Source organism: Pogoniulus pusillus, chromosome 24 (assembly GCF_015220805.1).
Source record: "Pogoniulus pusillus isolate bPogPus1 chromosome 24, bPogPus1.pri, whole genome shotgun sequence".
In the NCBI taxonomy this organism is placed as follows: Eukaryota; Metazoa; Chordata; class Aves; order Piciformes; family Lybiidae; genus Pogoniulus; species Pogoniulus pusillus.
The window spans coordinates 16,301,241-16,313,576 of record NC_087287.1 but is presented as its reverse complement, the minus strand read 5'-3'; the positions used below and the strand labels follow the sequence as shown (position 1 = coordinate 16,313,576).

The following is a 12,336-nucleotide window of genomic DNA, read 5'->3' as shown; positions in this document are numbered from 1 at the left end:
AACAACATGATGTTATAATCCACATTTCCTTGGGATCAAGAAAAAGTCAATGCTCTATATCTCTGTGACAGAAAAAATAATTTAACATCATTGAAAATTTCACTGTTAGGCTTGCAGTATCTGTGAATTTTGCTATTACTAGTTTTGTGTTGCTGGATTTTTGTTTAGATGGAATAGTGGACTGTTGGCCATTTGGGCTTTGTGAACTATGTTTTTGAGGTGCTGTGGGTAATGCACTATGCAAATCTTGTCACAGATTTGGAATTGGTGGGGAAAAAAGTAACATTTGCAAGCAAAACATGAATTAATATTGAACTTGAGTCTTCTTTAGTTTCTGATGGTTAACTGGAGATACCACTATAAGCACTTGTTGAGGAAAAAAATGCTGCTGATTCAATTTTTCTTTTCCAGGTTAAATATTACATTTGACAGTACAGGCTTGTCAGATGGGGAGTTGCTTAGAATAGAGGGAAAATATGAAGTCTTATTAACTGGTATAGATTTTACTTTCAAACCTAAATTTTTGAAACCCTTGACTATTAAGAAATTTTCATGCCATGATAATGGGTTAGCTACTAGGAAAAAGGATTAAATGAACATAGCTTAAGAAGTGCCATCAACATTCCACTGAACAGTTTCCAGTTGTCACAATTGTGGTTTAACTTGGTGTAGTTTGGTGGTGCTGTGTCCCAGTTTTACTATTTTTGTGGTGATAACATCTGTTCTCTATCAAATTACCTCATTTTCTTTCTTATTATCTCTTTGCAATTCAGCATTTGATTTCCTTTCCTTTTCTGTCCTTGTTCAAGCCACCAGGAAGTCCTTCACAGAACTATATCAAGCAATTCATAAAATAATATATTAGATTACATTGCTCATTAAATTGCACACAGTATAGGTTTTCTTTTGTCCACAGTGTCATGATGTGTAGCTGCTTTTCCTGTGTTAATGGAATATCTAACTTCATTTTACATTGGTGGATATGATCCATTACAATCATTACCTTTTCATCATACTTAACAGAGTTCCCCAAAAAAGCTAACCTAACCCAATTTTTCTCCTGTTCTTTGATAGAGAAGTCATTTACACTAAGAAGATAAGACTGTTTAATCAGAGATTAGTCACAAAATTCTCTCACATTTTGACTTTGTTTTATTGTAAAACATCTTTCTAATGCCTTATGGTTTTATGAAGACCACTCACTTTTCTTCATTGCATTCTTAGTTAATTAACACACTGGGAAATAGCTAAGAAAATGCTTCAACATAAAAACTGTTTTCAGAAACCACATACCAGCATAAAAGGTAGTGTCAATCTGCAGCTATATAGAGAAACCATCCTGAAATCTCCAATCTCCTGTAGCTATTTTCCACATATATGCTAAGTTTTATCACTCCTGGCAACTTTGACTTGTCCATTCTGCACCTCAGAGATTTCTTACTTTATTTAATTAAAAAATCAAATGTGTGGCTTGATGAGGATGTACTATTTAGAGTGCTTACACAAAGACCTTGTTCTTCCTCTGGTTCCATTAGGTTCTTCACAGCTTTATTCATTGTGCACGAAAATCAGTTAAAGACAAAAGATGTGACAGTGTGTGTGAGCAAATATAAGTTTGTGGTGCAGGAGTGGGAGGAAAAAAGAGTTAGAAATTAAAAAGATGTTTGCAATTTCAAACGTAGTTGCAGTTTTAGATAGGTTAAGTTACCAAAGCCTAGCTTGCCTAAATGGCTTTTCATAATGTTGAAATCTCTTGGATGTTGATGGTCTGATCACAGTGTGTGCAGTGAAGGGTCCACTGTGTTAAACTGCAAAAGCTGACAAATCATTTCTAGTGTGTTTGCTGCAGAGACATGAGACTTGCTGCTCACTTTACACAGAAAACAAAACAGATGGATAGGTTTTCTATTTAAGGAAGGCTGTAGCTTTAGAGTTGTCTTGATGACTATGATTGCATCCTAGAGAGAAAAATGGACTGTGTTTAGCTTACTGTTTACAAGGAACATGAAACCTTGTCTAGGTGAAAAATGTTGATGGCTTTATCAATAGGGCTCAATAAACTGTAAAGTATATGCTGCCATCCATTATATATGCTATAAATTCATGTGTTACCTTAATTAGTTTAAAGCTGTGGTGCTCTCACTTATATTTCCTTTTCCAACTTTGTTTCAGCTGTCCTTAAGTTTTTCATAACTTCCCTCATATGTTTGTGGCAGTTGAGAGCATTTTAAAATATTCATTCTTTCTTTTTTTATGAGTAGGTTAAATATTGATTTTAGTAGTAAAAACCAAACCAAAATTGCTAAAGAATATTATGGAAAGAAATATCTATTTCAAAGCAGTTGTCTTACACAGAGTTTGCATTGAGAGAACATGGTGCAGGAAACAAAAAGGTGATTCAAAACCCCAGGCAGGGAACTCAGTTTTGTTGTGTTTGTGGCCTTTGCAACATGACACTGTAGAGATCAAAAGTATCAGTAGGTTCAAGAAGGAATTAAGTAAATTAATTGATGCTGGGGTTCGTGAACTCTGTCTTGAGCTCTGGGACATGGAGTTGGGCTTTATTTCTGTCTGTGAATGGTTGTGCAGCCACAGAAACAACACAGAACCTCTTGGACATTGCTGAAAATATGGTAAAAATTGTTTGGACACAAAAAAATGTAGATAACTGAAGCTGTCAGCAAATGCAGACTAATTTTGCTGCAGTGGTTTTGTGTCTGACACACCTGACCTTTATTTGTCAGAATACTGACTTAGGTACAAAAATATTTCAAGCTCTGGTCAAAAGCTCAGTGTGATTTGATTTGATTGTAGAAAAACACAGCACCCTACTTGGCCTGTGTGACAGTTTGGGTGTTACCAGCCCCCCTACTCTTATGAAATTACGCAGACTAGACTGAGCCAAGCTGGAAATTAAGAATGAAGATTTATATTTACATCTTAGCACAATATACAAGTAGGTATTTACAGTATATACATCTGTATAGAGAAATATACAAGTTAAAAAGTAATACAGAAACACACCAGCCCTCCCAGAAAACAGAGTTCCCAGAAGGGGCTCCCAAACACCCTTCCACCTTCTTTCCACTTCTATACCTTGTCCCAAACTTTGCCTTACATTCAAGGTGAGCTTGAAGGATCAGCCAGGGGGGATTAGAAAGCAGAAGGATTAGTTACACAGACAGTGGGTTAGGGAGAAAAGTGCAGGCAGCCAGAGAGACACAGCAACTGTTATCTATGTTTATATTCTTGTTCTCATACATCTCAGCAAGCCTATGAGTGAAGTAGACATCACCATTGTTTCCTTTTCACAGCCTATAACCTAATTTCTCTCACTGAAATATCCCAGCTAGGCTCAAACTAGCACAGCCTAGTTTAGACCATCATGGATTTTGAAGACAAAGAGGCTTACTGTTTTGGTTTTTTTTTTGGGGGGGGAAGGGGGGGAATTATTTTAATTAGAAAGCTAATTCAATAATAATAAAAATCATAGAATCATAGAATCAATCAGGTTGGAAGAGACCTCCAAGATCATCCAGTCCAAACTAGCACCCAGCCCTACCCACTCAACTAGACCATGGCACTGAGTGCCTCATCCAGGGTTTTCTTGAACACCTCAAGGGATGGTGCCTCCACCACCTCCCTGGGCAGCCCATTCCAATGGCAAATCACTCTGTGAAGAACTTCAGCCATATAGTTCAATGTATCATGGATTAATACAAGGAAAAAGTAGATTAAATAAAACTTCAATTGCTGTTTTTTTAACTTTTTCAAAACTTCAAATAGCTTGTGTGGAGAAATTCAGATTTAGAGTGGAAGAAGAAAGTAAAAGAAGTTTGGATAAGCAAGAAATACTAGAATATAACAGACACTTAAACTAAAATCTTTAATCAGCATTTTAATTGCTACTATAACACTATTTTATGAAGCCTAATTTTAGGGCTAGAATTACAGTGCATACTCACTGGGGAAAAAGAAATCTTGAGCTGCTGGATTTGGCTGAACAGATCTAATGCTTTTTCTAGAAACATTTACCTCTGATTGTCTCTGGAAAGTTATCTAACCCATTTGGCAGATCTCTCTTTCATTGCAGCTGCTCAATTTTGTGTAAATAATGAAATATTCATTTGAAAAGGTATTGGCACTCAGGTGTTGCCCCTGCCAGCTGAGTGCCCTAACCCCAAAGCTATAGACTCGTTTTCAATGCTCTCAGTTTGTTCCAGTGAATATTTCAGTGTTTCATGTAAAATTTAAGAGCTTGAAGAGGACTGACTTTTGAGAGATCTGTTGCAGCATGGTAAAAACATTCTTCCTGTCATGTAAGTGAGGCAGAATGAAGTTCATAATGGAGATATTAGATACAAGGTTTATTTGAACAAGAGTCATCTCAAACCCCGTGGAAGAATCACAACTGCTCTAAACTCAGATGTAAGAGGAAGGACCATTGGTTTCATGCTGCTCTTTAGTGCTTTTTGGCTAAAGCCCCCTGTGATGACTTTACTTTTTTTTTTTTTCAAAAATAAGCAAAATTAAATCCATATTTGTTGAAAATATTTCACTGTTTGTGCAAAAAGGAAGATTTCTTCTTTTGTTTGGAGACTGTAATTCTTACAGTATGGATTGATGCTGCTGTTGACTGCTAACATGCTATTGAAAGTCAAACATCAAGAGGAGGAGAAATGTGAGTTTATCCACTAATCTCTCCAGTACATAAATTCAAAACTACAGGGGGCCTGTTCAAGTGCCAAATAATATCTTCCATGTGTGAAATTAAAAAGAGAAATGAAGTACAAGAAAATACTCTTCAAAGTTCCAAGTGTCATCAGAAAAACACAGAAGAAAACACTCAGGTTTTTTTCAGTAAGTTTTTCTTTCTCTGTTGCTAGTGTTCTGCCAAAGCTGTCCATAGCATTTTGTTCTGTCCTATGGTACAAGAGAAAAGTTGAGGCAAGAGAGGCACCAGGGAGATGGTGGAGTCACAGTCCCTGGAGGTGTTCAAGAAAAGCCTGGATGAGGCACTTAGTGCCATGGTGTAGTTGACTGGCTAGGGCTGGGTGCTAGGTTGGACTGGATGATCTTGGAGGTCTCATCCAACCTGGTTGATTCTATGATAATGCTTGAACAGATAAATCACATCATCTATCAAAAAATAACACTAGGGAAAATCAGGCAGGAGGCGTTAGTCCACTTTTTAATTTAAAACCCAATCAAATCTTTATGCCATCTGTGGTTTGACATTAACTATTTATATGCATATGTCTATATACAGACAGATTTGTATACAGATGGAAACAACTTTCCAGATGTTTCTTCCTGTTGCTATCTCACATCTTAGAAAATCAGTCATTTCTAAATGTTTAGTCCATTTGTACATTCAAGTTAGTTCAGTGTATTCTTGTAAGAAAAAAAGGCAAATTTGAAAAAATCTTGTTCATAAGAGACAGAAATATCACTATTACACCTGAAAATATATTTTGAATGGAGACTTTATTTCAACAAGATTATTTACTTCACTAGTAGGTCAAGAGAGGTTCTCCTCCCCCTCTACTCTGACCTGGTGAGGCCACTTCTAGAATATTGTGTCACTCACAGCACAGTCCAAGAAGAACCTCAGGGAACTGTTTGAAAGAGTCCAGCACAGAGCCACAAAGATGCTGAAGGAAGTGGAACCTCTGCTCTGAGGAAAGGCTGAGGGAACTGGGTCACTTTAGCTTGCAGAAGAGCAGACAGGGAGGTGATCTCATTTGAGTTTATAAAGATGTGAAGGGCGAGTGTTGGGAAGATGGAGCCAGGTGCTGCTCAGTCATGTCCCATGGGGCAACAGGTACAAGTTATTGCTTAGGAGGTTCCATGTGAACATAAGGAAAAACTTTTTCACTGTGAGAGTGACAGAGCCCCATAACAGGCTGCCCAGAGAGTCTCTGGTACATTAGAATGCTGCAAAGTGCAAATAAACCAGCACAGCTGCTTTCAAAGAGTTCATTGTGATTGAATAGCATTTTTCAAAGATGCAAATAATTCAAGGTAATGTAACATAAGACTCAAATATTTGAAACTGGTTGCATGTGCACCTGTTTGTTTTTTCTCAGGCATTTTTAGCTAATAATGTCAAATCTATTGAGTGCTTAATCTTTATGATATGTAATGTTTTCAGTGACAGTCAGGTTGGTGCAGCACCAATGTAGATGGGAGTGACATATTAATGAGGAGCTAAGAGTTGTCATCTCTCCTAGTAAATCTATATAAGTGAGCTGGATTCTATACCCAAATGCTGCACTGTTTTGTCCCTTAAAGCAGGAGACTGGCAACCACAGTTTCTGGGATCTGCTCTGTATTTTGCCGTATATCCTCAGCGTGTTTCAGTTTACATAATTGCTAAAAAAAAATTACTTATAATACTGTAAATAATTAATGAGCCTTAAACTCAGCACTTCAAAATTAGTGGAATTATAAATATTTGAAATATACAAAAATGTATATTAGAATGCTGCATAACAAGATAAAATGATCTAAAAATAATCAGCATGTATTAGTGTCTCCAGATCATGTCTGGCGCTTCTCTGAAAGCTTACTAATTGTGGTCCTGCAGGTGGGTGAAACCTCCCTGGTTTTCTTCTACAGTGAAATAATAAATGTTTGTCTTTCTCACTTCTGCCGAGATAAATTTATCTCAGTAGTTTCCTGAGTTCCCTGGAGAAATCCGGGGGAAAAAAGTATATTCCTTCTCTGAAATGCTCCTCCTGACCCTGATTAACTGGAGGTGAGAAAGTATGAACATCCCATGTTGAGCCTTGTGAAGTTACCACATAGCAATTTAATTTTACTGAGATACACTGCATTTAAAAATGACTTTTTCTGCATATAAAATACTACCAAACAGATCAGATAGAATTACTATTTCATATCCCCTCAAAAATCCATCCTAATTCAGCTCTATTTCACTAATGCAAGTTCCTGATCATCTAATAATCAAATAAATGAAAGTAGAATTTGATCCTTTTTTTTCTGATATCAGATGAAATATTGGCAGTGGTGACACAAATTAAAGCATGTCAACTGACAGGACTTAATTTTTTTCTGGACAGTGCTTCAGATATCTTCAAGCTCCTTGCTTGATAGCATGCTACACTGCTTTCAGTTGAAATGGAAACAGATTGTAATTACTGTACTTACATTCTTATGCAAAATATTCCCAACAACTGAAGAAACTTTAATACTAATATTTTTTGCTTTGTACTTGGCAGATTTTTATCTCATAGCAACACATCAATGGAAATGAGATTTAAGGGTTTGTTAGAGACTCAGATGTGTCCATGAACTGCACAATAAACCTTTCTATACACTGGGTTTTTGTTAAGACATTCCATAAGCAAAGTCATCTTTGGTGTATACAAACTATTTTGAATTTTAATTTCCAAGGCCCAAGTTTTTGATAGAAGCATTAAGATTACACACTTTTTATGGGTAGCAACTGCCAGTGACATTCTGGCCTGCAAGAGGGGACAGAAACCTGCCATAGTCCTGCCATGCATCGAGATCATGCTTCTATTCTAAAATGGCTTGAATTCTTTTACAGAATTATGAGTGTTAATATCTGGATTCATTTATTTCCTCACATCCACTGATGTGCTGAGGCTCTTGCAGGGTCTTAGCAGAATAGCTTGGGCTCAAGATGCTGATTGCTCTTCCTTCTTTCAGCTTCATGTAATGAAACTTGCCATTATTCTTACAGTTTTACTAGACTTTTGGGGACTTAAACAGTGTTTGTTCTGTTAGCTTTCTCTGATATGGATGGGAAAAGGCTTTGTGTGTTGAGCAGAGTAATAAATACATTCTGTGAAAAGAATGAAGCAGGAGAGCTAAGAATGTAACAGATAAGTAGAACAGAGAATTGTCAGTTGTTAATTCCCCTCATGTGGAGACAGTGCTACACAATACTGAAGGTAAAAATCAATTAAATGCTTTGCCTGATAAAATTCCCATTAGCAGAATCTCAAAACTCAGAATCAACAGAGATACTAGGGCTTGAAAATAAGAAAGATAAAGAGAGATGAGAGGGAAATTCCCTTGAACAGACTAATTCCTTGGAGTATCCTGGCTATTGATCTGTACCAATGTATTTCTATTTTTTAACTCTTCCTATTGATCCCAGTAAAATCGTAGAGGACTCTCATAGGAATTTCTGATGAGTACAGATTTTTACTGCACTTCCCTCATTTAAGCTGCTCTCCACAAGAAAGAACTTTGGTCAGAAAAGGTTTTGGTTTGTTATGGATTTTGTTTTTACTTCAGCAGTTATATATGAGGAAATAAAACCCGACTGACAAAACCCATGTTCTTTATGTTGTACCACAGATGATTGGTAACAGGTAAAGAGTGACTTCTAGAGGCTCTGACATGTGAAAAAAGCTTTGGGTTTGCCTCTCCAAATCTGTCTGGTGCTTGGTATTTCTGCCAGAAACTGGTTTTCTGCTTCTGCGTCTGTAGGATCGTGCCCTTCCCATAATGCTATTGATCATAAATTGCATATCACAGTATCACAGTATCATCAGGGTTGGAAGAGACCTCACAGATCATCAAGTCCAACCCTTTACCACAGAGCTCAAGGCTAGACCATGGCACCAAGTGCCACGTCCAATCTTGCCTTGAACAGCCCCAGGGACGGCAACTCCACCACCTCCCCCGGTGGCTATATTTCAAAGCATGTTGTCACCCTAAGTAACCATTACAGGGATTAAGCCATCCCTAGTTGCTCCTGCTGATGGGAATGAGAGAAGAAAGAAATTAAGTGGAATTGGTAGGCAGAACTATTGAGTAACAGTAATTTTGGGTGACTGGATGCCTTTGGAGGGGGTGGTGCAGAAGTGTTTTTTTTTTTTCTCCTCCTCTCTAGTTTGGTATTACCTGTCTTGTTCTTTATCTTAAGAAATACCTCTGAACTCTTAGTTATTCCCTTGCTATAGATGTCAGCAATCCATTGTGGGTGTGGGTGGAACATATTGGACAAAAATAAGCGCAGTCTGTAACATTACCATAAAGATTCTGGCAGATTTAAAGACTACAGTGGAATTGCTATGAGTTTCCACCAAAATCTCGGTCTGAAAGTGCTGAGAGGTTTTTTTCCCTAATGTGATGAAAGCTGTCAAGTGCAAAGGAGATTCTGTCAATTCATTGTGTGACTTCAGTGCTGGCTATACAGTATCAAAACTTGTTTTTCTCAGTTATCAAAATGTTTTCTCATTTTTTGATCTTCAGACAGTAAAATAAATCTTGTCTTCTTCAATAAAAAGAAAGGGAAAGAAATCTGTCACAAATCCTGGTAATACTTCTAGTTTGTTCTTTGGAATTTGTGCCAAATAACAGCTTTAAAAACATGACAGTAGAAATTAGCAACCATGTGACTCAAAACTCTTAGGAATTTGGAACTTCCAGAGTTAAAATCTTCCTAACACTGGGTGGTAAACCACCACCACAAACTACCTACCATTTCATAGTATCATAGTAGTATCATAGTATCATAAGGGTTGGAAGAGACCTCACAGATCATCGAGTCCAACCCTTTACCACAGAGCTCAAGGCTAGACCATGGCACCAAGTGCCACGTCCAGTCCTGCCTTGAACTGCCCCAGGGACGGCGACTCCACCACCTCCCCGGGCAGCCCATTCCAGTGTCCAATGACTCTCTCAGTGAAGAATTCATGCAGGTGACCTTCTCAGTTTGAGCTTTGGCTGGTTTGGTTTTTTTTTAATCCATGTTGGGTTTTTAGGGTTTTTTTTTAGAAGAATAAGCATTCCAGTTGCATTTCCTGGGAAAATCAAACTATTTAGTAGTTACTAAGTATGGATCAGCTTCTGTCACTCAAGGTTAATTCTCATGCTGATGTCCTCTGTGGATAAGGTTGTTTTTGCTGCATTAGCAAGCTGAATCTGTATATTATCAACAGCTGAATAAATGAGGCATGGAAGTGAATGCTGAATATGTTCAAATCAAACTAATGCATAAAATCACAAGTGAAACATAGTAACTTAAAGTTCGTAATTTTATTTTTAGTAGTACACATGGTTTAACTCTCTCTCTTGATTTCTCATGCCACTGTTTGAAAATCTGTGCTATTGCTTCTAAAATTGCTATACACTGCTTTTGTAATCTTCATATATTATAATTGCATCATGAAGTTCGGTAAGAGAAAACAGAAAAGGTAATCAGGCCCTGGATGGAGACAGTAGCTATAGGTGTATCCATGGAGAAAAGAAAAGTAGCCACTGCTGTATCACAGTATCAGTATCACAGTATCATCAGGATTGGAAGAGACCTCACAGATCATCAAGTCCAACCCTGTAAAATCAGGTAGTTTTTTTTCCTTTCTGCCCCTGATGGTTCCAGCAAGCTTCCCACTGAAATTAAAGGGATATGGACAGTTCGATTAACATCTACAGTGGAAGGTTTCAAAGCAGAACACCTAACATAGGTCATGCTGAGAAATAATCTTTGTCAAAGCCTCAACAGGATTACGTTTTTGCACTGTTACATTTAGCAAATATTATGGAATCAAACCTCTGTTTATGGCCCCAAACTTGTAGATTTTGGCACCTTAGTAAATATTTTCATGTAATGATAAGAATGTCTTTGCTTTCCTGCAACTCAAAGGTATTGGGGAGGACTAGGATTATCTTGTTTATTATTGATTTATCCCTTTTTTGATTAAAGTATTGCAGTTCTCTCTGATGAGTCAGGTGGCTGAAACTGTAAACTGTTTGCAAATAATTTAGACTGATTTATGTAATTCGTTAGCATGAGTAAAACTTACATAAATGTTGAAGTAGTATTTTTTAGTTGAAAGAGTAGAAGATGGTTGATACTCTGGTTCTTGTAGCAGTAGTGCTTAGCAGACTACTGGATGTGTTACACTGAATCTTGACTTCACTTTTCTGTGAAGAATGAATAAAACATGCGTGCCTTCTGAGGGATTGGTGTGGAGATTGCTGCTAGTGGCAGCTAGTAACAGAGGATGTGGTGTGCAGTGAGTTCCAGGGAGATGCAAGAAGCAGGAGAAATAGGCACTCCTTTAGTTATTATTTTTGGCAAGGAAACCTTTATGTGTGAATCTTCATGGCTCTTGTAGAAGAGTAAAATATATAGTGAAAGAATCCAGCAGTATTAGAAGGGGCAGCTTATTTTGCTTTGAGCCTAGGAGCAGTGTTTGCCATTAAATGTAATGTTGATAATGATAAAAAAGAAAACAAAAATCTTGTGGCATCCATTTCTCAAAACTCTGAGAAAACCAACTTATTTTCAGTGTATGAGGGAGACTGGAAGAAAAAAGTCTGTATTGTATTGGAGAATGTGTGAATGCAGTGCTGACAACTATCTCTTATACTGGAGAGTTTCCAGTTCAGAAGTTTCTACTCATCTAATTCAGTCATAAGCTTTGCAAGAGCTCTCATCCTGTACTAGAGAGCAAAACTTCCTTCTGTCTTTGTCAAGCAGCTCAGCTCTTACAGTGCTGTTGCCCCATATTACCTAAGTGAATATTACCTTTATGATTAAACAGACACTTTAGAATGGCATCAATGGAAAGAGCTGAGCAGACTGTATCACCACAATTGAAAATGTGAATTTCACTGACTTGGGTAGGTGAGGGATACTCAGATATGAGTTTTAAACTTTCTAATTTAACTACACTTAAAGCAATAATTATTTATTTTAAAATTATTTGTAAAAAAACCCCAACCTCCCAGATTTCTATTTTATTTCATTGCTTTTCTTAAGCTACTTCTCCTATGAAGACAGACTAAGAGAGCTGGGGTTCAGCATGGAGAAGAGAAGGCTCTAGAGAGACTTTTATAGCAGCCTTTCAGTATCTGAAGTCTGCCTACACGAAGGCTGGGAAGGAACTGTTTCCAAAGGCTTGTAGCACTAGGGCAAGGGGCGATGCTTTTAAGCCAGAACAGGGTAGATTTAGATTGGACATTATAAAGAGGTTCTTTGCTATGAGGGTAGTGAACACTGAAACAGGTTGCCCATGACGGTAGTGGATGCCCCGTTCATGGAGATAGTCAAGCTTGATGAGGCTCTGTGCAACCTGATCTAATCAGGGGTGTCCCTACTTACTGCAAGGGAGGTTTGGACTAGATGACCTTCAGCAGTTCCTTCCAACCCAGTACATTGAAATAATTTCTAACATCTCAAAGAATGAGTTCTATTTTAACTTTGTCCCAATGATTCTTGTAGTGTATACAGTATAGCATCATATGGAGGTGACATGTTTTAAAAGAGTTTCAGAAAGTTGCAGTCCAATTGCAGCAGGGAAAGTTGCTGTTTTATGTCAGGTGGTG

At 37.6% G+C, this 12,336-nt stretch overlaps 1 protein-coding gene across 1 annotated transcript in view; it reads left to right on the top strand.

Moving 5' to 3' along the window:
* Positions 1-12,336, top strand: part of SPON1 (spondin 1) — a 346,266-nt gene that overhangs the window by 102,025 nt on the left and 231,905 nt on the right. The gene's annotated exons all lie outside the window — the stretch shown is intronic.